This window comes from Macaca mulatta, chromosome 14 (assembly GCF_049350105.2).
Source record: "Macaca mulatta isolate MMU2019108-1 chromosome 14, T2T-MMU8v2.0, whole genome shotgun sequence".
In the NCBI taxonomy this organism is placed as follows: domain Eukaryota; kingdom Metazoa; phylum Chordata; class Mammalia; order Primates; family Cercopithecidae; genus Macaca; species Macaca mulatta.
In genome coordinates this window covers 102,259,367-102,286,237 of record NC_133419.1, presented here as the reverse complement: position 1 = coordinate 102,286,237, position 26,871 = coordinate 102,259,367, and the positions used below count along the sequence as shown (strand labels likewise).

General features: G+C 36.3%; 1 long non-coding RNA gene across 1 annotated transcript in view; it reads right to left on the bottom strand.

Annotated features, from left to right (window-relative positions):
* Nucleotides 1–26,871, bottom strand: part of LOC144334598 (uncharacterized) — a 229,985-nt gene that overhangs the window by 82,551 nt on the left and 120,563 nt on the right. Inside the window, exon 2 of the long non-coding RNA XR_013404560.1 lies at nucleotides 13,806–13,914. This is a non-coding gene — a long non-coding RNA (uncharacterized LOC144334598). The remainder of the gene's footprint in view (nucleotides 1–13,805; nucleotides 13,915–26,871) is intronic.

The window sequence follows — 26,871 nt, the reverse complement described above, 5'->3', positions numbered from 1 at the left end:
ACCATTGACTTTCTTTACAGAATTGGAAAAACCTACTTTAAAGTTCATATGGAACCAAAAAAGAGCCCGTATAGCCAAGACAATCCTAAGCAAGAAGAACAAAGCTGGAGGCATCACGCTACCTGACTTCAAACTATACTACAAGGCTACAGTAACCAAAACAGTGTGGTATTGATACCAAAATAGACCAATGTAACAGAATAGAAACCTCAGAAATAATGCCACACATCTACAACCATCTGATCTTTGACAAACCTGACAAAAACAAGCAATAGGGAAAGGATTCCCTATTTAATAAATGGTGTTGGAAAAACTGGCCAGCCATATGCAGAAAACTGAAACTGGACCCCTTCCTTATACCTTATACAAAAATCAACTCAAGATGAATTAAAGACCTAAACCTAAGACCTGAAACCATAAAAGCCCTAGAAGACAACCTAGGCAATACCATTTAGGACACAGGCACGGGCAAAGTCTTCATGACTAAAACAACAAAAGCAATGGCAACAAAAGACAAAATTGACAAATGGGATCTAATTAAACTAAAGAGCTTCTGCACAGAAAAACAAACTATCATCAGAGTGAACAGGCAACCTACAGAATGGGAGAAAATTTTTGAAATCTATCTGACAAAGGGCTAATATCCAGAATCTACAAGGAACTTAAACAATTTTACAAGAAAAAACAACCCCGTCAAAAAGTGGGTGAAGGATATGAACAGACACTTCTCAAAAGAAGACACTTATGTGGCCAACGAACATATGAAAAAAAGCTCATCATCACTGGTCATTAGAGAAATGCAAATCAAAACCACAATGAGATACCATCTTATGCCAGTTAAAATGGCAATCATTACAAAGTCAGGAAACAACAGATGCTGGAGAAAATGTGGAGAAATAGGAACACTTTTACACTGTTGGTGGAAGTGTAAATTAGTTCAACCATTGTGGAAGACAGTGTGGCAATTCCTCAAGGATCTAGAACTAGAAATACCATTTGACCAGCAATCCCATTACTGGGTAAATACCCAAAGGATTATAAATCATTCTACAATAAAGACACATGCACATGTATGTTTATCGTGGCACTGTTCACAATAGCAAAGACTTGAAACCAATTCAAATGTCCATCAATGATAGACTGGATAAAGAAAATGTGGCATGAGTTCATGTCCTCTGTAGGGGCATGGATGAAGCTGGAAACCATTATTCTCAGCAAACTAACACAGGAACAGAAAACCAAACACCACATGTTTTCACCCATAAGTGAGAGTTGAACAATGAGAACACAAGGACACAGGGAGGGGAACATCACACACCAGGGCCTGTTGGGGTTGGGGGCTAGGGGAGGGATAGCATTAGGATAAATACCTAATGTAGATCACAGGTTGATGGGTGCAGCAAACCACCATGGCATGTGTATACCTATGTAACAAATCTACATTCTGCACATGTATCCCAAAACTTAAAGTATAATAATAAAAAGAAAAAAAATTACATATAAAAAACAGAGCAGGGATTTATTATTTTATAATATATCTGTGTATAATTGGAATGTTTTTCTTATCACTTATCACTCAACCTTAGCAGAAAAATGCTGTGCTGACTCTCTGACAGCTGTACTAAAGCAAATGAGAAAAAGCAGCACCTTTTCACTCTGGAGAAAAATTAGGCTGTGGCTAATATAGCAATTTGATAAAAATTCACTGTGTTCTTGTGTGTAGCATTTCAAGTTTGGGACAGGCTAGAAAATCTGACAGTCATTTTGTATTTAATCAGAGCAAGAAGAAAACAAGACTGTTGGAATACTGTGCTATATCATTCAAAGTAGCCATCCGCATCGTGGCTAGTCTGGAAAAACAAGTGAATATTCTACAGGTACATTTAGATTCAAAGTGTATGTAGAAAGCTAAGTGAATTTTTCACATTCTTCTAGCCTAGCTTGGGCAAGGAGACTGCACAAAACAAGAAAAGAACTCAGTATCCAATCCAAAATTAAAAGTACTTGTAAAGCTGTGAATCCAAAGGGAAGAAAAATTACTCAGAATGGCAACAGGATTAATGACAGGGAATGCATTTCTATAAAACATAGAATTAATTATTTATGAAGGAAGATGGAAGAATTATGTTTTACATAATCCCTGACTTGGATGTTCACTTAAGTACTTATACTCTTAGAATAACACATATGGAAACAAAGAAGGAGATGCCCACGGCAGTGACAGAGGAGCTCTGAGAGCTGCTCCAGGTAGGGAGGGTCCAAATGCCCCTGCACAAGTGTGGGGGCCAGTTACCCACATATAACAATTCTTGATCAGTCTTCTTATTTTAGCAATATATTCACAGCTGCCTATTGAGATCACCACAATCCTTCATTCTGGTCGCTGAGAAAGCAACCTGACCATCTAAAATAACAATTCTCATCTTGCTGTCTCTTTTCTTTTTCTTTTTTGAGACAGAGTTTCACTCTTGTTGCCCAGGCTGGAGTGCAATGGTGTGATCCCAGCTCACTGCAACCTCCGCCTCCCATGTTCAAGTGATTCTCCTGCCTCAGCCCCCTGAGTAGCTGGGACTACAGGCACACACCACCATGCCCAGCTAATTTTCTTATTTTTAGTAGAGACAGGGTTTCACCAGATTGGCCAGGCTAAGTTAAATGCCTGACCTCTAGTGATCCATCCACCTTGGCCTCCCAAAGTGCTGGGATTAGAGTGCATTTTCTTTATAGTACTTATCACAACCTGAAACTACTTTTTAAAAATTATATATTGTCTCTAATCTCCACTAGCATAAGAGAATATATTTTATCTAGTTTATTTACCATTTTTTATCAACTAGAATGTTGCATGATGCATCACATGTGCTCAGTAAATACATATGTGTTTATATATGTGTAAGTGTGTATATGCATATATATGTATACACACATATTTTAAAATGCATCAATTACTTTAATGAGATTTTCTCTTCTGTGGCGAATATTTTGGTGTAGTTGCTAGTGAATCTAAAGCATACAAAATGCAGGTATTTGGCAAAAAATATATATGTATACACACATATATTTGTATACACACACGTGCACACACATACTCACATATATATCTACACTTATGTAGTCTCCTCACAACTGAAGTAAAATTGTCAGTGAAAAGAAAGAACGAAATAGGTTGAGAATGTCTCTGTTCCAGTCAGGAGTTGAGGAGAAGTGATCCAGAGGGCCTAAGAAATTTGGTATCCTCAAGGCTAAGTGATTGTAAGAAAGTTTCCCAATATAATGCAGACCTGGAAGGAAGTAGATATTCTTATAAACTTTTATGTTTATAAAACAAAAATTATGCTGACAGAGAGGACACGCACCTTGCAGGAGGACCCTGAAAGGGCTGCTGGCAGAAGATGAATCCTTATGCTATGAGATAACTTCTTTCATTTAAAAAAATTGCTTGAGTTCAACAGAAACCAGTAAGAGGCAGTAAAACAATAAACTACCATCTGGATTTAAAATTACTCTTAAATTCTCCCTGTTTCTCCTAGCTCAGGGGCAGAAGTTTTCCCTTTCCCTAGCCAGCAGCACAGGGTGTAATGAAACCTATGAACTCGTACTACCAAGCTAACAAGACACAAGAAGGGGCCAAGGAAGGGTCACAGCCCGGAAATGCAGGGCAGATGGGGCCTCCAGGGGAAGCTTGTGCATTAAGAAGGTGAGATTATCTCCATGAGGATATGCCTGGAAGCTCTGCACAGTGATAACGGGTTTTATTTGATTCTTGGGGACATTTTAGATAGTTTAAAATTTCTATACTCAGATTTCTGTCCTACACCTTACTTGGTTTGGAGTCTACCATTATTGAAGTGTGGTAAGAACCTTTGAGACAATTTTTGAGGTCCTTGGCACAAAGGGAGAATAAATCATTTTCTGAAGCCCCACCACAGCCCCTGCAATCACTAGTAAGCAAAAGACATCATTAGTGAAGGCACAGGACTGAAAAGAGACAGTCAAGCTTATCGCCAGGTAAAGGTGAGGCTAACTTCCCTTACTGCAGTTCTTACTTGGGAAGAGGTAAAAGGCCAAAAGCACCAAAAACCAAAAATCTAAGGCTTGTGGCACACAAAGAAAGAGAAGCCTACCCTGATTCCACAATTTTAATATTGACATGTAATGCAGTGAAAGAAAAACGTATTGGCATGTCTTAAGCAGTTACCTCAGTACAAAATGTAAATGAAATTATTGAGTTATACAAAATACTAAAAATAGAATCTGGTAGTATATTAACATACAATGATAAAGTAAGGTTTATTTCAGAAAAGCAATACTTAATCATTATTAAGACATAGACTTGGGGAAGAATTTCCATAGATCCTATTCTCTTACTGTCTTACGATATCAACTTGAGTTTCTTTACAAGTGAGTCCATCTCTTTTTCATTCCCTTATCCCTATCCCTACTGATAGTTTTTAGAGGCTGTATTGATAAGAGGTAGTTTGGGTGTAAAGGTAAAAAATTACAAGGTAACACCACTGACAGAGTAAACAATCAGGATGTACTGTATAAATGTTAAATCTATTCTTAATAAATTATAAAGAAAAATGTGTCATCAAAATTGACTCAAGAATTACTTATAAATCTAAATGACTGAAAAGTTTTTCAAATTCTTCTATAGCTAGTGAATGATTTTCTCAAAGAAAGATTCTAGATTTTTTAAATCAAGATGGTATATTGAACACATAAGTCCACCAAAATATCCATGAAATAGAAAAATAGAAAGGAGTATAAGAATAAAAGCATAACAAATGTGTAAAACAGGAAAGAGTGCCACCAAGTGGAATGATGTATTATTTAGGGTTCTTCTGAGAAACAGGACCAGTAGGAGACTGGTTCTCCTATTCTCACTAATAAAGCTATTATATATGTAATATGACATATTATTTAATTATATATTTATATATATTATTATATAATATATATTATTTAATGATATATATGTATATATGGGCTCATGTGGTTGTGGAAGCAGGCAAGTGTAAAATCTGCAGAGTAGGCTGACTGGCTGAACACCTAGGGAAGAGTTGATGCTGCACTTCAAGTTCAAAGGCAATCTGCTGGCAGAGTTTCCTCTTCAGGGATGTCAGCCTTTTTCTATTGAGGCCTTCAACTAATTGTATGAGGCCTACCCATATTATGGAGGGTAACCTACTTTACGCAAGTCTACTAATTTAAATGTTAATCTCATCTAAAAAACACCTTCACGAAACATATAGAATTATGTTTGATCAAATGTCTGAGTACCATGGCCTAGCCCTATTGACATATAAAATTGATTATCACAGATGATACTTGAGGAATTCCTAAAAGAAACTGAAAGCAATCATATTTGCTGAAAAAAAAAAGAATCACTGTCAACCCATATGAGGAAAAGAGTGAGTTTAAGGTTTTTCCAGAATCCATTTTCTTCTCCACAAAGTCACCAACAGGTAACAATGAGCAGAAGAGAGCCATTGGACAATTGTTGGGATAATTGACTTCATCTCTATATTCAGAGCAGGTAAACCCTTGGCTCCTTGCCCTTCCTGACTTGAGCTGAGCAATGGGCAGCAGCAATGTTAGCTGAGAGGTTTCAGCTCTGTATGGATAATGGGGTAGAAGGGGCAACACAGAACCAGGGGATAGGTTCTGACTCTCAGAGAGAAAGAGATCACACACTGCTAGAAGCCAGGATGAGGAACACCACATTTAGTGGCACATGCCACACTTTACCATGATCACATAATCAGCACTTACTAAAGGGAAAACAGAAACTCTTAAATTCAGAAATAAAATCAAAATCACCACTCATTTGAATAAGGAATGCAAAGAACTGTAAAAAGAGCAGTATGACCAAAGCACAGAAGGTCAAGAAGTAATGTGGCATGAGAAGTCACTGGAGCATTAGGAAAAGGGGATCATGCAGGGTTCTGTAAGCCAATTCATGTTTTAGCTTTATCCTAAGAGAAACAGAAATCCATAAAAGGAGTTTCAGCCTTGATGTAATATGACAAATTAAAACAAAAACAAAACAGATAATGTGGTTGTCAGAAGAAAATAGTTTGGACAGGCTTTCCATTTCCAGTTATGATAGACTTAGTAACCAAGCCAAATTTCCCTCTGAAAAAAAATTCTAGATAAAACACACACACAAAAACCCCATCAACCGCATGGAAGAAATATACAGAATATTGACTTTAAAATCCACATGCAGATAGAAACTCATATGAATGAAGGTAACACAGAAACCACTTTTGGCCTAAATTCGGCTAAAGATATTGAACTCAAGTTTTGTTCTTCGTGCTTTTTGGGTACAGGCAAAATGAGGCACAGTGCAAGGCCAACCAAAGTATGGAAGATAACAACAGCCTTTATTTTTATAAAGCTGGTACCCTAAAAGGCACATCCTCAGTACTTGAGTGAATTAGAAATAAACACAAGATTTCCTAATCCTGCTCTTGCCATGGAATGTTTCCTGTTCCAATGATGTTACTGAGAAAAAGGGGGAAATAGCTCTGAGAAATGTGACATAAGGTAGCTTTCTTATGGATCTGTAGCTCAAATTCACAGTGACTGGGTAAAGCAAAATACCTTAAGTAGTGATTTTAACTAAAATGGTCCCACACAGGTAGTAGCTGTCAGAGACGTGAAACAAATCTACATGAAGGGAAATTACCTTTATCCTAAGCATCGAATAATTCTCACAAATAAACCCACAAGGAAAATGAGCAGCTTACAGTAAAAATATAGTAAAAATAAATCACCAAACACTAAATAAAACAAGTCTTCATGAGCAAAAACCAGCAGAAACAATGAACAACTGAAACATACCTGTAGAAAATACATAATAGTAATGTTTATTATATAAAAGGAAATAAAAAACAAGCTTGAATATCAGTTCAGGATACAGAAAACTAAAGTAACCTAGAAAGAAACATTAAAGCATCAAATAAATATTCAAAAAAATTAACAATTAATATTTAAAATAATCAATGGATGATTTTAATAGGCTATACAAAATTAAATAATTTGTGAACTGGAAAATATATCAGGAAAATAAATCTACAATGAAGAAAAAGCACCAAAATATATGAAAATATGATGGAGAAAATAACATACAGAGATCATAGAGTAAGAAAGTCCAATATATATCGATCCAGATATCCCAAAAATAAATAGGACACCGGCAGTATTTGAAGCAATAAATACTAAGCACTTGCTCAAATCTAATGAAAGACATCAATTCACAAATCTAAAAAGTTTAATAATTCCCAAGCTGGATAAAAAGAAATCTATATTTGAGCACTCATAATGAAAATATTGAACACCAAGCATAGAGATAATATACAAAAACAATAGTTTTTCAAGGAGAGTAGTTAGATTGGGAATTGACTTATCAATAGCAACATAATGCAAGTGGAGATTTAGTGGAATAAAATCTTCAGTGTGCTGAAAAAAAAACAATCAAAATATTTTACCAGATGATTCTGGTAATTGCAAATAAGATTGCTGTCGATAATTACTTCTTTCAAAAACAAGTAGAAAGTCTGAACAAAATACAAAGCAAAAGAAAAAAAAAGTATTTGAAGATGTCAGAGAACCACCTAGGAAGCAAAAACTTGATGGGACAACAGAGAGAAGCAAACCTGACATTCATTGTTACTTTTATAACTGGAGCATTTGCTGTCTTGGAAGCAGGTATTGAGGGACTGAAAATGTGCCCAAACTTTTCAGTAGGTTTTTAAGGCTAGGGGGAAAATGAATGTGGGTCTAGAAAGAGTTGGGGACCCAATTAACACTGTAGGCTATCAGCTGGAACTCCCAAAGGGATACACTCTAGGCATAGCAGTGAATTAAAAATAAACACAAACCCTGAAAGCTAGCTTTGAAACAATTATAATCTCTAATTAAATTGAAATGATCTGTCCCAATTTTAACTGCCTAACACAAAGTAAATCCTCTCTCAGGGAAGATTTATCTTCAAAAAACAAAAAAAGGGATTAGTCATCAGGAAAGTTAATGTAAATAAAAATCATAATGAGATACCACTGGATACACAACAGAATATCAAAAATTAAAGAGACTGACAATTCCACATTTCTAAGTGTTAGCAAGGATAAGAAATGGTTAAATGTTGTTGTTGAAAGCACAATTAGGTACAAACACTTTGGCAGAATAACTGTGGAACATGCATATAATCATCCCCAAGCAATTCTTCTCCTAGGCATATAACCAGTAGAAATTAATATATGTGCACAGGACAAGTACAAGCAGGTCACACTGTTTTATTGTAATTGCCCTGAACAAGAACAATCCAAATGTCCATCATCCATAGAAAGGATAAATAATTTGTAGTATGTTTATACAAAATAGAAAGGATAAATAATTTGTAGTATGTTGATACAAAGGGAGCACTATAAACAATGAAAATAGCCAAACAAATGCTGCACAGAGCATGAATGAATTTTGCCAATGTGATATTGTACAAAATAAGAAGTCAAATAATACATACTATATGTAAAGTTTGAAAATAGGCAACGTGTATCTATGATGTTAGATACCAGGATAGAAGTTACCTCTGGAAAGAAGAGAGAAGGGAAGGTCACTAGGGCCTCGGAGATGTTCTCTGTCTTGATCTAGGTAATGGTTACACAGGATGTTCAGTTTATAATTCATGAAATTGAATACTCAAGAATTATTAATCATTTGCAAATGATGCAGTGTAAAAAATGAGGGCAAAATAAAGACATTTCTAAACATAAACAAATAGAACTTGTTACAGCAAACTCTCCATAAAGGAAGTTCTAAAGCATGTACCTCACTTAGAAGGAAAGTGATAACTGAAGGAAACATCTGAGGTGCAAGAAGAAATAATGAACAAATAAATAGTTAAATATATAAATAAATGTAAACAAATATTAACTCTAAATAATAATAATAACAATATCTTGTCCAGTTTTAAAGAGAGATGAAAATAAAACATATTAAACAGTAGTATATAATTGGGGAGTGGGTTTAAATGGAATTCAACTGTTTTGAGTTCTTGTATTGCTTAGGAAGCAAGCAGGTCACTGATTAAATTTAGGTTTTGAAAAGTTAATGTGCATGTAATAATTTCTAGCCTATCTTCTTGTAGTGAAAAAAGGTGTAAAACTTTCAAGCTAGTAGAGAATAGAGCAGAACAAAAATTTGTCAGTCCAAAGCTAGTGAGCAGAGGGAAATAAAACACAGAAGAGATAGAACAACTAAAAAGCAAAAAATAATATCATACATACAAGCCAAAATCTATCAGTAATCACAAATATAACTTAAATTCTCCAGTTTACAAACATTACAGATTAAAACTATAAAAACAGACAAAATAACCTCTACAACAAACCCCTATGACACAAGTTTACCTATGTAACAAACCTGCACATGTACCCCTGAACTTAGCAGTTAAAAAAGAAAAAGAAAAAAATAATAATTTTATATATATATATATATATATATATATATATATATATATAATGTAGGTAAAGGATGAAAATTATATTTTAGTCAAATATGAATGAAAAGAAAACTCAAAAATTATGTAAATATCAGATTAAATAAACTTTGAGGCAAATATATTCGCAGAAATGAAATTGAAAGTTCAATTCACCAAGAAAAATTTACTATTAAAAAAATGTAGTTATTTAAAACAGTAGGAGATTTTTCCTGGGTATGTTGATTTCTCCTTGTTCTGTGATTTTTTGCTATATAATTGCTGAGTATAGAAATACATTTGCATAAGTAACTAATAAGCAGATAAATCAGTAAATTATAGAATATTTGAATGAAACAATAAGCCATATTTAATGGACGTAACATACAGAACACTGAACATATTACAACAGGGTAGATTTCTTTTGTTTAGCCCACATAGAATATTTATAAAACTGAACTGCAGACTGGACAATAAAACAAGACATATTTCAAAGAAAATGAATCACAGAGATTTTTTTCTACGATCAGCAACATTAAAATGGAAATAATGACAAAAGATAGCAAAATAAATTCTGTATGTTGGAAGTTAAGAAACATTGAAAAAATTTAAAATATATAGAATCAATAATCACTACCTATCAAATCTTGTGGGGTGCAGTTAAAACAATACCTATCATTTTATAGCCTTAAAAGATTACATTAGAATATAAAAGTGGCTAGTATTTATTGAGCTAAGCATCTGTCTTTAGAAGCTGGAAAAATAACAGCAAAATAAGCTCAGAAAATGGATAGGCAGAAGACAGTAACAAAAGTAGATATAGGGAACCAGTTAAAGACTAGTGAAATGTCCTGTTGGAAGAGGCTCTTTAGTGATATGAGAGATGGAGAAAAGATCAACTCTAGAAATAATATGAGGCAGGGAAGCAAATCTCTGTGAATTAATTGATATAGGAGAATGAGGGAAGGGAAGTTGTAGGATTATTCCCCAACTCTGGAATTGATTCAAATTATGTTTCATTGGAAATTGATGAACAACTTGGCCAAGTGTAGAAAATGGAAGTGAAAGGAGATATCATTTATTGAATGCAAATGCACATACCATTTTTGAACAGCCAGCACTGTACCATTCTGCTCATTGGTCTTATTAATCCTCACAATAGCTTTTTGAGGTGAATCCATTAATATACTCCTTTGAGCTAAGGCTTCAGATGTATTAACTAGCCAAAAGCCATACAGCTTATGTATGAGTAAACAGAGACTTAATTTAGGTGTTGCATTTAAAGTCCATATCCATTCTTGATTTTGATTCAGACATGTTACATTTGAGTTGTCAGAAAAAAACTAAGAACATTGGGCAAAATACATATGAGCTGGCCAACAAAATAAAAGTAGCCAAATATAGGATGAAGATATATTCCAAACTGAGAAATTTCATTAGCATATTACTAAATTGCATCTATTAAATTTTCTTGTGGTTCACTTTATTTTCCATGATGATATAGGGGTACTTCTTTGTCCAATAATAACTATAATGCAGGTTTAAAAAGAAGCAGGAACTTGATAAATGTTGTTCTTACAAACGACAAATCATTTCAATGTGTTCTGCTTGTTGACTTATGAATCACTTACAGAATTGATTGCAACTCTGTGGAAGTGGAAATAAATGAATCAAACTCAATTCAGTGTCCTTAGAAGTCTCCCAAACCAAAATTTGCTGCAGTCTTTTGGCCAACAAATTAGAGTGCTTCATCAGAGGTAACACAAGGCTTGATGGTAAGCAGTCTCTATCTACTTAGTGAAATAATCTTGAAAAATAATCTTATCAGAAGAGGAAAACAGGAATTGTTTAGGGGAATTTTCTATGGATAATAACTTTACATGAATAATTGGTTTTTCCACAAATTCTTTCATGCCTGTATAATCATTCACAATAAGGAAATAAGTCAATTGAATGCATTATTCTGCCATGTTAATTTTGGACAGCAAAATTGCTTACTATATTCTAAAGAACATTTACCCACACATGGCTGCTTCTTACTGGTGAAACCACAAAGATTATTACAGTAAAATGAAAGTGCAATAGGACTCAGAAGGAAGAATATTTTTTTTTTTCCAAGATGGATTAGAGACTTAAATGTTAGACCTAATACCATAAAAATCCTAGAGGAAAACCTAGGTAGTACCGTTCAGGACATAGGCATGGGCAAAGACTTCATGTCTAAAACATCAAAAGCAATGGCAGCAAAAGCCAAAATTGACAAATGGGATCTCATTAAATTAAAGAGCTTCTGCACAGCAAAAGAAACTACCATCAGAGTGAACAGGCAACCTACAGAATGGGAGAAAATCTTTGCAATCTACTCATCTGACAAAGGGCTAATATCCAGAACCTACAAAGAACTCCAACAAATTTACAAGAAAAAAACAAACAACCCCATCAAAAAGTGGGCAAAGGATATGAACAGACATTTCTCAAAAGAAGACATTCATACAGCCAACAGACACATGAAAAAATGCTCATCATCACTGGCCATCAGACAAATGCAAATCAAAACCACAATGAGATACCATCTCACACCAGTTAGAATGGCGATCATTAAAAAGTCAGGAAACAACAGGTGCTGGAGAGGATGTGGAGAAATAGGAACACTTTTACACTGTTGGTGGGATTGTAAACTAGTTCAACCATTATGGAAAACAGTATGGCGATTCCTCAAGGATCTAGAACTAGATGTACCATATGACCCAGCCATCCCATTACTGGGTATATACCCAAAGGATTATAAATTATGCTGCTATAAAGACACATGCACACGTATGTTTATTGCAGCACTATTCACAATAGCAAAGACTTGGAATCAACCCAAAGGTCCATCAGTGACAGATTGGATTAAGAAAATGTGACACATATACACCATGGAATACTATGCAGCCATCAAAAAGGATGAGTTTGCGTCCTTTGTAGGGACATGGATGCAGCTGGAAACCATCATTCTTAGCAAACTATCACAAGAACAGAAAACCAAACACTGCATTTTCTCACTCATAGGTGGGAACTGAACAATGAGATCACTTGGACTCAGGAAGGGGAACATCACACACAGGGGCCTATCATGGGGAGGGGGGAGGGGGGAGGGATTGCATTGGGAGTTATACCTGATGTAAATGATGAGTTGATGGGTGCAGCACACCAACATGGCACAAGTATACATATGTAACAAACCTGCACGTTATGCACATGTACCCTACAACTTAAAGTATAATAATAAATAAATAAATTAAAAAAAAAAAGGAAGAATATTTTTTAAAAGTTATTTCTAGAACATGGAGTCAATTTTCAGAATATAGCAGGTAAAGTTAAAGGAACAGAAACTTCACTTTTTCCAGGCAACTCTCAAATATTCAAGGATCAAAAAACAAAGCTGTATTCTATTACAAGAAAATGTAATATCTCTCCACTAAAAACAGCGGGCATTTGAGCTCAGTAATGAGGAGGCAGAAAACATTTTAATCTTGTTTTACAAATGAAGGTAAGTGAAGTAAAGTCTTTCATGTATGACAACTATATAGCAAAAATTATAAGAAAAACATCATAAGGGAGAATGAACACATGTTAAAACAATGAATATATGAAGTGTTAATATTTTCCATATATATTATTCTATTTTTTTATTGTTCTTATTTCTCTGCAGGATTTATTTATCCCTTAAGCAAATTTCTATACCAACAAAATGTAATCTTTTAAGTGCTCTCTTACAAATGATATCAGGATTATCAGCAGCCATATATTAAGCCAAGAGGGAGAAAGGAGGGAGAAATGGACCACGAGTTAGGACACTTTGGTAAAAGTTGTAGTTTCACCAATGAGGCCAGTACTATACACTACTTATCAATAGCCATTTTGCCCCCCTCTGTGCTTCCACACCCTGTTTTAGTCAATATTTATCTAAATGTACAATGAAATATAACTTTACAGTGTGAATTTAATAGCTAGGCTTATTAATTTATTTGCTAAATATTTATTAAGTATCTGTTACAGACCAGGTGAGAAGCTTTGCAATATAATACTAAACATGTCTATCCCCTCAAGTAGTTGTATATTATAGGTAACATTTCTATCATTGTATATTTTTCATGTTCCTTTTTATGAACAACATGGACTTTCATTTTTCATTCTGTCAAATCTAAAAATATCTTTTAATTGGGAAGTTTAGATCATTTACATTTATTATGATATATTTGGTTTTCTGTTGCTGTAATAGAATATATTCGAGATTGGGTAATTTGTCAAGGAAAGATAAAAGTTTTCTTTGACTCACAGTTCAGGAGGTTGGGAAGTCCAAGACTGGCGGCCAAATCTAGTTAGCTTCTGATGAGGGCCTCTTGCTGTGTCATAACATAGCAGAGAAGTGAAAGGGAAGCAGGCATCTGTGAGATCACAAAAGCACACAGGGAAAACTCACTGTAACAACCTGCTCTCCCAGTAACTAACCCACTTCTGCTATAATAATATGAACACATTCATGAGGGCTCCACTACTGTGACCCAAACACTTCCCAGTAGGCTTCACCTCCAAACACTGCTGCCGTGATAAGGAATCTTCCAACACATGAATTCTGGGGAGCACACACACAAACCACAGCAATATATAAACACACTTGCACATACATAAAACTTTCTATCTACTCTCTATATTTCTTATCTTCTATTTTATATTTGTCATCTTCTTATTTCTCTATGTGGTTGTCTGAGAATTTATTCAGGCTTATATTCTAAAGATTATCTCTTCAGCTTTGACTAATATTCTGTATAACCAGGTATGAAGTTTTTAATTTAAAAATTTAATTTCTATCTAAAATTTCTATTTTGTTCTTTTACAGATCTGCCTAGTAATTTTGGTGTTCTCTTAATTCTTGATCATTATTTATTTACCATTTATAGAATTTTATGAGATACAAGTACAATTTTGTTACATGGAATTATTGTGTAGTGGTGTAGTCAAGGTTTTTAGTGTATTCATTATCTGAATAACAAACATTGTACCCTTTAACTAAGTTTACATCACCTACCTCCCTCCTACCCACCCCCAACCTTCCAAATTTCCATTGCCAGCATCGTCACCATTATTCAATACTGTATGCCCACGTGCACAGATTTAGCTCTCACTTTTAAGTGAGAACATGTGGTATTTGTATTTTCGTATCTGAGTTGTTTCACTTAAAATAATGGTCTCCAGTTCCATCATGTTACTGCAAAAGACAAGATTTCATTCTTTTTATGGCTAAATAGTATTCCATTGTGTATATATGCATCATATTTTCTTTATCCAATCGTCTGATTGTTGATGGACACTTAGGTGGATTTCATATCCTTGCTATACAGTGAATCGCGCTGCGATAAACATACAAGTGCAGGTATCTTTCGATATAACTTATTTTATTTTCTTTTGGGTGGATACTCAGTAGCAGAATTTCTGGATCAAATAATGGGTCTATTTTTTATTTTCTATTTTACTTCTTGAAAATTTTATACATGTTTATTTTATATAGAGAACCTGAAAACACTAATATCTGAAGCTCTTAGATGTCTTGTTTACTAATTTTGCTGGTTCTCTACAGTGATTTCTCATCTTGTGGGTTTGAAAATGCATTCATGTTCAAGTTCATATTTTATTGAACTTAATCCAGAATTATAGGCAACTACAGTGGAAATGGTTTCTTCCAAGAAAATTTAGTTATTACTTTACAGGGCATCAAAATATGCTACTAATTGTCTATGGCTTCATTTCCTTATTGCATCACTAATCATCAGGACTCCATTGCCTTTCATATTCACAATTTTATCTTGGGGAGGCTGGGGGCTAGAGGTAAGCTTGTAGGTTTCATTACTTTCAAGGAATACAGGGAAAAAATTTATTTTTGTAACATGTAGGATCTTGTATTTTAGCAGACAGGCTTTTCATAAAATCTAGTCTATCACAGTACCACCAAAAATAGTCCCCTTTATTTTTCCAACTGAGGTAGTGGAAATATAACATTTATTTACCCAGTAATAAATAGATTAAATCCCATGTGCTCAATTAGTTACATAATTAAGACTGTAGTAATAGGCAAGGAGCTTCAGTAATACAGAATTAAAGCTGGTATTGGTAGACATCTGTATACATCTATGTAACATCTAGGTGAGTTATTTTAATTGAGTACACAAACATTTTAATTAGGATGATATCTACAGAGAGAGTTTTGTTTTAAATGAGGATGAGAAGGTAGAAAAAATAGGATGAGGAACAAACTTTTGAACAAAAATTATATAAATTACATAGTAGTTATATGTAGTATAATTACAAAAATATTTTCATTTGCATATGTTTCTAAATCTGGTAAGTCACTTTCTTTCTAAAAACCCTTAAATGATGCCCCATTTTTAAAGGATAAATCCGAACTCCTTAGCATAAATACTAGGAATGTTATGACCTGTTTCCTCATCAGATCTTATAGTTCACCACTCTCCACTTCATAGTTTACACTCCATCTATATTGAATTACTGAATGCAGCAGGCATCTACCTAACCAAAAGCTAGTTGTTTTCCTCTGTTTTGCAAACAGAATCTTGAGTTTGTTGCAATATTGAGAAGAGATCTTTTTCTGTCAGAGAATTCTGGCCTATTATGTAATATGGAAATGGGCATATTCCTGAGTTCTGGGTAAGAAGAAGTCTTCTAAAAAATATTGGGAAAAGATCTCTTATGAATAAAAGAAAATATCCATTTTCCCTGTATTTATTTTGCTTGTGAAAAACCAAGATGCCTAGCGCTACAGTAGCTATCTTACAACCATGAGACAATAAGACTGGAGCCCAGATCTATCAGACTGTAGTGTCCACATTCTTCTCACTACCTCTTTGACTCTTGAACAACCTTGAGGTCATTTGGCTAAGATTGCCATCTCATCTGTGAATAAAATGAACAGAAATTTCAGGTTTAATATGCCAAAGCTGAATTTCAGATCAATCCCACTGCTACCCGACACATGAAAGAACAATCTTGATTCACCTACAATGTTCCCATTGTAGCTGCTGTGACTCTATACAATTTTAGTTGCTGAGGCCATAAACCTTGAAATTGTCTTTGACTTCTCTTTTTGCACATGTCCCACAGACAATCTGACAAGATAAATCTAGTTGACTCCACCTTCAAAATGTATCTGGAATTTGATCACTTCTTATCACAGATCCTGCCACCATCCATGTGTGAGGCACTGTCCCTTCTCACCTGGATATTTGCAACAGCCCGCAAACATAGCAGACAGAGTGAGCCTTTACAAAAGTAATCCAGATAATGACATGCCTATGCTTAAAACCTTCCAAAATCCCTTCAACGATTTCTATGTTCTGTCCATTAGTCCCCCATGGACCTCACATCACAGACCCTGGAATGTTAGAAGTTAAATGACTTACCCAAAGTCACAGAGCCTATAGTAATAGGGCTAAGGCTAGAACCCAACTTAAGGCAACAAGATGAAGATGGCAAGTTTCAGGTTCTTATGTTATATTTAAACATGAGTAATTTATCTAATTTAATTCATAATAAAGAAAATTTGGGAAAGGACTGTCTTCCCTACCAAAATGAAAGTTGATCAAAGGCAATGATAGCCCTTATGATTCTGGAATATTCTCAGGTTATTTCTTAAATTACTTCTCATAATGACCAAGTGAGCACAATGACTTTCTAAATGTATACTGTGTTCTATGTAATGGATATCATCCATTAATAATCATCAAAGTCAGGATTCTCCTACTATTCTCCATTGTGCAATACCCAGCAAGTCATTAAGAAAGTCTTCTGATAGTGTATATATTTGTAACCAAGTGCCTAAAAATTACATGTATAGTGAATGAAGAAAGTATTAGTTCAATAATATCTTTATACCTCTCAAACTCAAACACCTTCTTCACTAAAGTCTCCTTGGCTAAAAACGTCCCCTTCCTCTCATCTTCCCTTCTATTCCTACACACATGTGAAATAAACTCTGTTAACCTGAACTCCTTCCTTTGGAAAACAAACATTAATTATCCAGTTTGCACTAGGGCTGGTTGAAAATGTTATTAATCTATGGTGGATACTGAAAATGGAAGTCCCTTTGCTAGCACTGCGTAACATGAGGCTCTCTTTCAAGGGGAAGCAGGCCCCAAATTACAGATTCTCCCACCCTGAATTAATGCAAGTTGAGTAGATAAAGTTATAAGGCAAATGCCCATTGCCCTTTGGCATGATTCCAATCCTACTTGATTCTAGGGAAGAGGGTTGTTGATTTCTGATAGGTAATATTTTTACTAGCAGCCCTCACCAACACAGTATCTTGGTAGTGGTAAGAGATAGATATGTATAGACCACCAAAATAAATATTGTGTTCTATGTTTACATATCTATAACCCCAAAACTCTGCATCAAAAATGACACTCCTTTCTTGAAGTTAGCCGATATCACGCCACTGCACTCCAGCCTGGCTACAGAGCAATATTCCATCTTAAAAAAAAAAAAAAAAAAGGAACATAACTGGTACAATTTTTAGTTTAATTCTCTGAGTTTAAAGTCTCTTGAATACTTTGTGCCAGGTCACACTAGACAGCAATCTTTATAGGTCACTCATTCTTTCTCATTTCATTGATGAGGATCAAATCATTTTCCCAAAGGCACAGAACAGAGAATGCCAGCACCAGACCCCATGATCCCATCACCCAATGTAGAGTCAGACAAGGCCATTTGTGATATTCTGATAACAACGCATCCGTGGAGAGAAGAGGAACCAGAGGCCCTAAAAGCTTTGCTCCAATTTCCTTGATTGAAAGTAACATCAAAATTGCTCCTTATTTTTCACAGTGAAAAAATGCTGCTCTTGAAGAAGTTTTTAAAAGGTTATATTAAGGGACGTTATCTGCGAAACAAACATTTCCCAGGTTGTCTACCATCATAACAGTCACTTGCATTCAAGAGCGTAGTTTGTTTTTTATTTCACTTAAAGGATTTTGTTCAGAAATTGGAAAATAGATAGAATATCCTCAACGAAGAGCTCCTTTAATCTTTTGAAATATAAGCTAGAAAACAGAATCAACAAAAATCTTTTAATAACAAGATGATAGTGCCTGGGGAGGTTACCGAAATGCAGGACACAGTGTTTCCTGATGGTTTGAATGAGACTTGCTGTAGAGAAAAGGGCCAAAGAATGCACTTTAGACATTGTTGACTCACTCCTCTCAAGGCCCTTTAAGAACATGAAGGAAGAACAACAACAACAACCAAAAACTACGTACTAAAATCCAAAGGACCTGGTACTCATACCAAATCTGCCACCACTACTGTGGTACTTTGAGTAAGTCGTTTAACCTCTGGAAGGTTTGATAAATGAGAGGGTTAAACCTAAGTGATCATATAAGGTTTTATTCAGTGTAGAAATTTAAAACTCTACACTTTAGCTTCAACAAAATGTTTACTCTAAACTCCATTGCATCCCTTGCCCACAACGAACATCTATATCCAAATATTCCCCACAGTGAAAAATCTCACAATGTTGGATAAACTGCAGTTCTGAGAAGTCATTCCACTCTCTGAAATCAGAGTCATCATTTTATAACACATGTCTAATCATGTCATTCCCTAGATTAAAACACATTATAATTCAATAGCTAACATTTATGGAGTGCTTACTATGTTCCAGGTTAAGTACTTCAGCTATTCTATGTACTTTATGGGGTTTAAATTTTTCCACTGTTTCAACAACCCTATGAGGGAGGTTTTGTTATTGTCATCCCCATTTTACAGATAGGAAAAATAAGGAATGGAGTCCATAATCCTAAACATTCTATTTTGCTGTGTCTTCTTATAGGACTGTTGAGAATGCATTGTCTCCATTGCCCTTCCGATAAAGCTCAATTCCTAATTAAGGTGGGTTGAGTCCATATTCAACAGCCTCGTTTTGGTCAGATCCTCTCCCAGTACTCTGAACTCATTGCAGTTCTTCTGAAATGCAGTCTTCAAGAGATAAATAGGGAGAGACTGATGTTTCCTCTGCCCCTACCATTGCTCTCTTAGATCATAAAAATGTCGTAGTTCAGAATTCACTTCTTCTAAGAAAAGGTTAGTTGGTTGGGTTGGTAGGCACCCCTTTCTCATGCTCCTATATCTTTCTGTATTACTTTTACTGTAGCATGTCTTGCAGGATATTGAAATTAACTGTTTACCTTTATGTTCCTCAGTACTGTAAGCTTCTTGGCTTTTTTCTCTTTTTTCTTTTTTAGAAACAGGGTCTTACTCTGTCATGCAGGCTGGGATGCAGTGGTGCAGTCATGGCTCACCGCAGCATTGAACTCCTAGGCCAATAAATTTTCCCATCTCAGCTTCCTGAGTAGCTGGAATTACCATGATAAACCAACATGCCCAGGTCATTTTTTTAATTTTTATTTTTGTAAAGATGGAGTCTTGCTGTGTTTCTCAGGCTGGTCTCAAACTACTGACCTCAAGCAGTCCTCACACCTCAGCTTCTCAAAGTGCTGGAATTACAGGTATGAGCCACTGCACCTGGTCCTGTAAATTTTTTGAACATGGAAACTATGTATTCTCATGTTTATGATCTTAAATATTTGTTGAATTCATGTAGAGAAGGAAGCATATTTGCCTTTTTCCTGTTTACATTATACATCCTCAAGACCATTATGTGACTTTTGAGAAACCTAGTGGATTCCATAGTGCTCCAAATCCATTTTTCTTCTTTCCCATTAAAAGTTATCCATTCTATGAACTTCTCCATCAGAGTCTTGATCTACTTGCCCATTTGTCTAATACTGCTTACATTTCCCCACAAGTTTTCCAAAGGAGTTATTACAGGCAATCGAAGCACTGAGGTAGATGAGATACTTCTGACCAAGTCATACCGCCAAAGGGCCTGTCTGCTCTATCAACACATCAGGGGCCTTCCCTGCTGCAACATTATGACGCTCTCGATTTTCAGAGGCCTTCCCTGCTACAGCATTATGACACTCTCAATTTTCAGAAATTTTTGATGTTCTGCAAATTAGGATGATCACTTTTATTCCTGGAAATAACGTAGAAAAAAAATTGCTAATTCAGAGAAAAGTTATTTACTATTTATAAATATTTGCCTGACATTTTCAGATTTTGAAAAAACACTTCAATTATTTTTATTTCTTTAATCCTCAAATTGATACATGGATTTATTTATAAAGATATCACTTTGACAATTCCATCCAGAGAAAACAACATGAAAAAGATTTGGTATCAGAAAGTTAAATTGTATCTTCCCATGAGAGAAAGTATAAAAAGTGTTGGGAAGAAAATTCTTCATTTCACGGTTGGTCCCATGCCTGTTTAAAAGCAAGGGTTTCTCAACATTTGCACTTCTACTGTTAACTGCCTCACACAGTTTTTTGGATGTAAGGTTTGAGGTTTCTAGATTGTAAACACAGAAACATGACAGAATGTGACTAAAGCAGCCAATAATGTCTGTTGCCAGTTCGAATCACTGTAAGAATCCTAAGCATTTTTTTTTTTTTTTTTTTTTGAGACTGTCTCATACTGTTACCCAGGCTGGAGTACAGTGGTATGATCTCAGCTCACTGCAACCTCTGCCTTCGAGGTTCAAGTTATTCTCCTGCCTCAGCCTCCCAAATAGCTGGGATCACAGGCACATGCCACTACACTGGGCTAGTTATTCTATTTTTAGTAGAGACAGGGTTTCGCTATGTTGGCCAGGTTGGTCTTGAACTCCTGACCTCAGGTGTTCCACCACCTTTACCTCCCGAAGTGCTGGGATTACAGGCTTGAGCCACCATGCATGGCCAACCTCCTAAGCTTTTAAGTACCGTTTAAAAGAAACCAAAGAACACAGATTGCCCATAAGAGAACAGGAAATAGCATATTGCTAGTCTGGAGAATTCTAAGTCAGGCAAGCACAAATTGACTGGAGGTTTGTGGTGTGGAGCAATAACATTAGCAAATCCAGCAGAATTTGGTGGCATTAAATCAGCTTCTGAGATATCCAGATTTGGGCTTGGAATCTAAAGTTTAGTCATGCACGGAATGGTAATTTATTTGGCAGCATCAGGACTATAAGAATCATTGCAGAAACTATCACTTAAACAAAACTCTTTGCCCATTTCACATTAGTATTGACATGTTTAACCTTTAAATTCTATGAAAATGTCCCCTTTGGAATTTAGATGATTTTGACTTCTGGGACTTTTCAAATAACAGAACTCTAAAAGCAAGGAGGGGGGAAATCTGCATACCAGTCTTCTCCCAGCCCATTTCTCACCTGAACATTCTCAATTTTTAGTGCACCCAAGAACTCTGTACCTTCTGTCCCTTCAGCCAGGGGAATAGAAGCGAACTGTTACAGTAATATTTGGCAGAGTACATAGCACATGGACATGTATTACCTTGGTCCTGTCAACACCCCTGAAGTTAGGCTGGGGGCAGTTGCTACTATCACCATTTAGGAGACAAACTGACGACCAAAATATTAAATGACTTAACCAAATTTGCAAAGCTAAAGAATAGAGAAACCAAGATAATAATTCCAGCCTATGTTTCCTAGGACCAGTGATTGCTGTATGTCTTCTTCTCCTTATAAGATCCTGATATATAATGGGGGGCTGGCAAGATGGCCAAACAGGAACGGCTCCAGTCTGCAGCTCCCAGAGACATGAATGCAGAAGGCAGGTGATTTCTGCATTTCCAACTGAGGCCCCTGGCTCATCTCACTGGGTCTGGTTAGCCAGCGGGTACAGCCCACAGAGGTCAAACCGAAGCCGGGTGGTCAGGGAACTCCCTCCCCTGGCCAAGGGAAGCCATGAGGGACTCTGCCAGGAGGAATGGTGCATTCCAGCCCAGATACTGCACTCTTCCCATAGTCTTCGCAACCCACAGACCAGGAGATTCCCTCAGATGCCTACACCACTAGGGCCCTGGGTTTCAAGCACAAAAATGTGTGGCTGTTTGGACAGACACCAAGCTAGCTGCAGGAGTTTTTCATAACCCAGTGGCACTTGGAATGCCAGCAAGACAGAAATGTTGACTCCCCTGGAAAGGGGGCTGAAGCCAGGGAGCCAAGTGGTCTAGCCCAGCAGATCCCACCATGACGGAGCCCAGCGAGCTAAGATCCATTGGTCTGAAATTCTCACTGCCAGCACAGTAGTCTGAAGTTGACCTGGGACACTTGAGCTTGGTGAGGGGAGGGGCGTCCACTATTACTGAGGCTTGAGTAGGTGGTTTTCCCCTCACGGTGTAAACAAAGCCACCAGGAAGTATGAATCGGCCAGAGACCACCGCAGCTCAGCAAAGCCTATGTTGCCAGACTGCCTCTCTAGATTCCTCCTCTCTGGGCAGGACATCTCTGAAAGAAAGGCAGCAGCCCCAGTCAGGGGCTTATAGATAAAACCCCCATCTCCATGGGACAGAACACCTGGGGGAAGGGACGGTTGTCGGCACAACTTTAGCAGACTTAAACATTCCTGCTTGCTGGCTCTGAAGAAAGCAGTGGATCTCCCAGCACAGTGCTCAAGCTCTGCTAAGGGACAGATTGCCTCCTCAAGTGGCTCCCTGACCCCCATGCCTCCTGATTGGAAGACACATCCCAGAGGGGTTGAGAGACACCTCATACAGGAGAGTTCCAGCTGGCAACTGGCAGGTGACCCTCCGGGATGAAGCTTCCAGAGGAAGGAACAGGCAGCAATCTGTGCTGTTCTGCAGCCTCTGCTGGTGATACCCAGGCAAACAGGGTCTGGAGTGGACCTTCAGCAAATTCCAGCAAATCTGCACTGGAGAGGCCTGTTAGAACTAAAACTAGCAAACAGAAAGGAATAGTATTAAAATCAACAAAAAAGACATCCACTCAGAGACCCCTTCCAAAGGTCACCACCTTCAAATACAAAAGGTAGATAAATCCACAAAGACGGGGAGAAACAGCGCAAAAAGGCTGAAAATTCCAAAAACCAGAATGCCTCTTCTCCTCCAAATGATCACAACTCCTCACCAGCAAGGGAACAAAACTAGATGGAGAATGAGTTTGACAAATTGACAGAAGTAGGCTTCAGAAGGTGGGTAATAACAACCTCCTCAGAGCTTCACAGAATTAAGAAAAAAACTACTTTAAATTTCATATGGAAACAGAAAAGAGCCCATATTGCCAAGACAATACTAAGCCAAAAGAACAAAGTTGGAGGCATCATGCTACCTGACTTCAAACTATACTACAAGGGTACAGTAACCAAAACAGCATGTTATTGGTACCAAAACAGATATATAGATGAACGGAACAGAACAGAGGCCTCAGAAATAATGCCACACATCTACAACCATCTGTTCTTTGACAAACCTGACACAAGCAATGGGGATAGGATTACCTATTTAATAAATGGTGTTGGGAAAACTGGCTAGCCATATGTAGAAAATTAAAACTGGACCCCTTCTTTACATCTTATACAAAAATTAACTCAAGATGAATTAAAGACTTAAACATAAGACCTAAAACCGGAAAAACCCTAGAGGAAAACCTAGGCAATACCATTCAGGACATAGGCATGGACAAAGACTTCATGACTAAAACACCAAAAGCAATGACAACAAAAGACAAAACTGACAAATAAGATCTAATTAAACTAAAGAACTTCTGCACAGCAAAAGAAACTATCATCAGAGTGAACAAGCAACCTATAAAATGGGAGAACATTTTTGTAATCTATCTATCTGACAAAGGGTTAATATCCAGAATCTACAAGGAACTTAAATTTATAAGAAAGAAAAAACCCCATTACAATTGAGTGAAGGATATGAACAGATACTTCTCAAAAGAAGACATTTATGCGGCCAACAAACACATGAAAAAAAGCTCATCATCACTGGTCATTAGAGAAATGCAAATCAAAATCACAATGAGATACCATCTCACACCAGTTAGAATGGCGATCATTACAATCAGGAAACAACAAATGCTGGAAAGGATGTGGAGAAATAGGAGACTTCTACATTGTTGTTGGGAGTGTAAATTAATTCAACCATTCTGGAAGACAGGGTGGTGATTCTTCAAGGATCTAGAACCAGAAATACCATTTGACCCAGCAAATGTGAGAACATTTGAAGTTTGTTTTTCTGTGCCTGGCTTATTTAACATAATAACCTCCAGTTCCACCCATGTTGTTGCAAATGACTGGACCTCATTCTTTTTTATGTCTGAATGGTGCTACATTGTGCATATGTACCATATTTTCTTTATCCACTCTTCTGTGGATAGGTTGCTTTCCAATCTTGACTATTGTGAATAGTGCTGAGAGTACAGATATCTCTTTCATATACTGATTTTCTTCCTTTTTTTGTATATAGCAATGAGATTGCTGGATGATATGGTAGCTCTGTTCTTAGTTTTTTGAATTTTCCATAGTGGTTGTACTACTTTACATTTCCACCAACAGTGTATGAGGGTTCCCTTTTCTCCATATCCTTGCCAGCATTTTTATTGCCTGTCTTTTGGATAAAAGTCATTTTAACTGGGGTAAAATGAAATCCCATTGTAGTTTTGATTTGCACTTCATTGATAATCAATGATATTGAGCATCTTTTTATATAATTGTTTGTTGTTTGTCTTCTTTTGAGAAATGTTTCTCCAGATCATTGGTCAATTTTTATAATTGTATTATTAGATCTTTTCCTATAGCTTTGTTTGAACTCCTTATATATTCTGGTTATTAATCCCTGGTCAGATGGATAGTTTGCGAATATTTTCTCCCATTCAGTGGGTTATTACTTCACTTTGTTGACTATTTCCTTTGCTATGCAGATGCTTTTTAACTTGATGTGATTCCATTTGTCCATTTTGGCTTTGGTTGCCTGTGCTTGTGGTGTATTACTCAAGAAATCTTTGCCCTGCACAATGTCCTGGAGAGTTTCCCTAATGTTTTCTTTTAGCAGTTTCATAGATTGAGGTTATATATTTAAGACTTTAATCAATTTTGAATTTTTTATATGGCAAGAGATAGGGGTCTAGTTTTATTCTTCTGCATATTGATATCCAATTTCTCAGCATCATTTATTGAAGATACTGTCTTTTCTCCAGTGTATGTTGCTGGCACCTTTGTCAAAAATGAGTTCACTGTAGGTGTTTAGATTTGTTTCTGGGTTGTCTATTCTGTTCCATAGGTCTATGTGTCTGTTGTTATGCCACTACCATGTAGTTTTGGTTACGATAGCTCAGTAGTATAATTTGAGGTCAGGTAATCTCATTCTTCCAGTTTTGTTCTTTTTGCTCAAGACAGCTTAGGCAATTCTGAGTCCTTTATGGTTTCATAAAAATTTTAGGATTGTTTTTCTATATCTGTGAAGAATGTCATTGGTAGGGATTGCACTGACTCTGTAAATTGCTTTTGTTGGTATGGACATTTTAACAATATTGATTCTCCCAATCTATAAGCATCTTTCCATTCCAAGAATATTTTTACATGATCATTTCACAAATATGAAAATGAAATACACAAAACAAGTTTCCTGTTGTTACAAAAGCTATTAGAATTAGATGTACGAAAGAAAAGTCATTGATCTCTATGTCTAGAAATCATCTTGAAAGGAAATCAAATCTGCTGGTAACAACCAACACTTGTTAAGCTTTATGTCAATTATTTAATACTTAATTTCAATTTTTCATGTTTTACATAAGAAAAAAAGTTGTTGGCTTTCATCTCAACACCTGCTTCCTTTTAGCCAAAAGAAGCAGGTAAGGGAAGTCAAAAACTTCCCTGGCTTTGGACCAATTAACAAATATGACATTTAATTCCTCATTATGGAGAGGAGGTAAACATTGGGTCAGTACTGAAGCCTGTTCCTGCAGCTGGGGGGCATCGGTCCAAGACTGACTAGCATCTCTGGGCAATGGACAAGCAGGCAAGAGACAAGTAATAGGGATTCTCAGTGCAAGAACAATAAGAAGTCTGTCTGCCCATAGCAGCGTCATGCTGACCACTCCCTGGAGGAAGGCTTGTATCTTCCTCAGGACAGTTTATTGTTACCTTGGGGTTGGATCCCTGAATGATCACTCACAAGGGCCCTGTGAATCAGGAAAGATTTTAGGTCCATCCCCTTTGGCTTATCTTCTGAACAAACCAGGAAAATGCTTATTATGCAGATCAACTCAGCAGTCTGCATGATTTGAAATTTAATCCTTATATATTCTGAATGCTGGCACACATCCATTATTTTACAGGATGAAGAATTTATAGCCACTACATAGTAGCTTTTGGAGGGGGTGGTGCGAGCTAAGTACACAAATTCAAAGATTTTTGCCTCCAGTTTTCCGTGATACTTTTATAGAGCCAGTGATTTGTCTA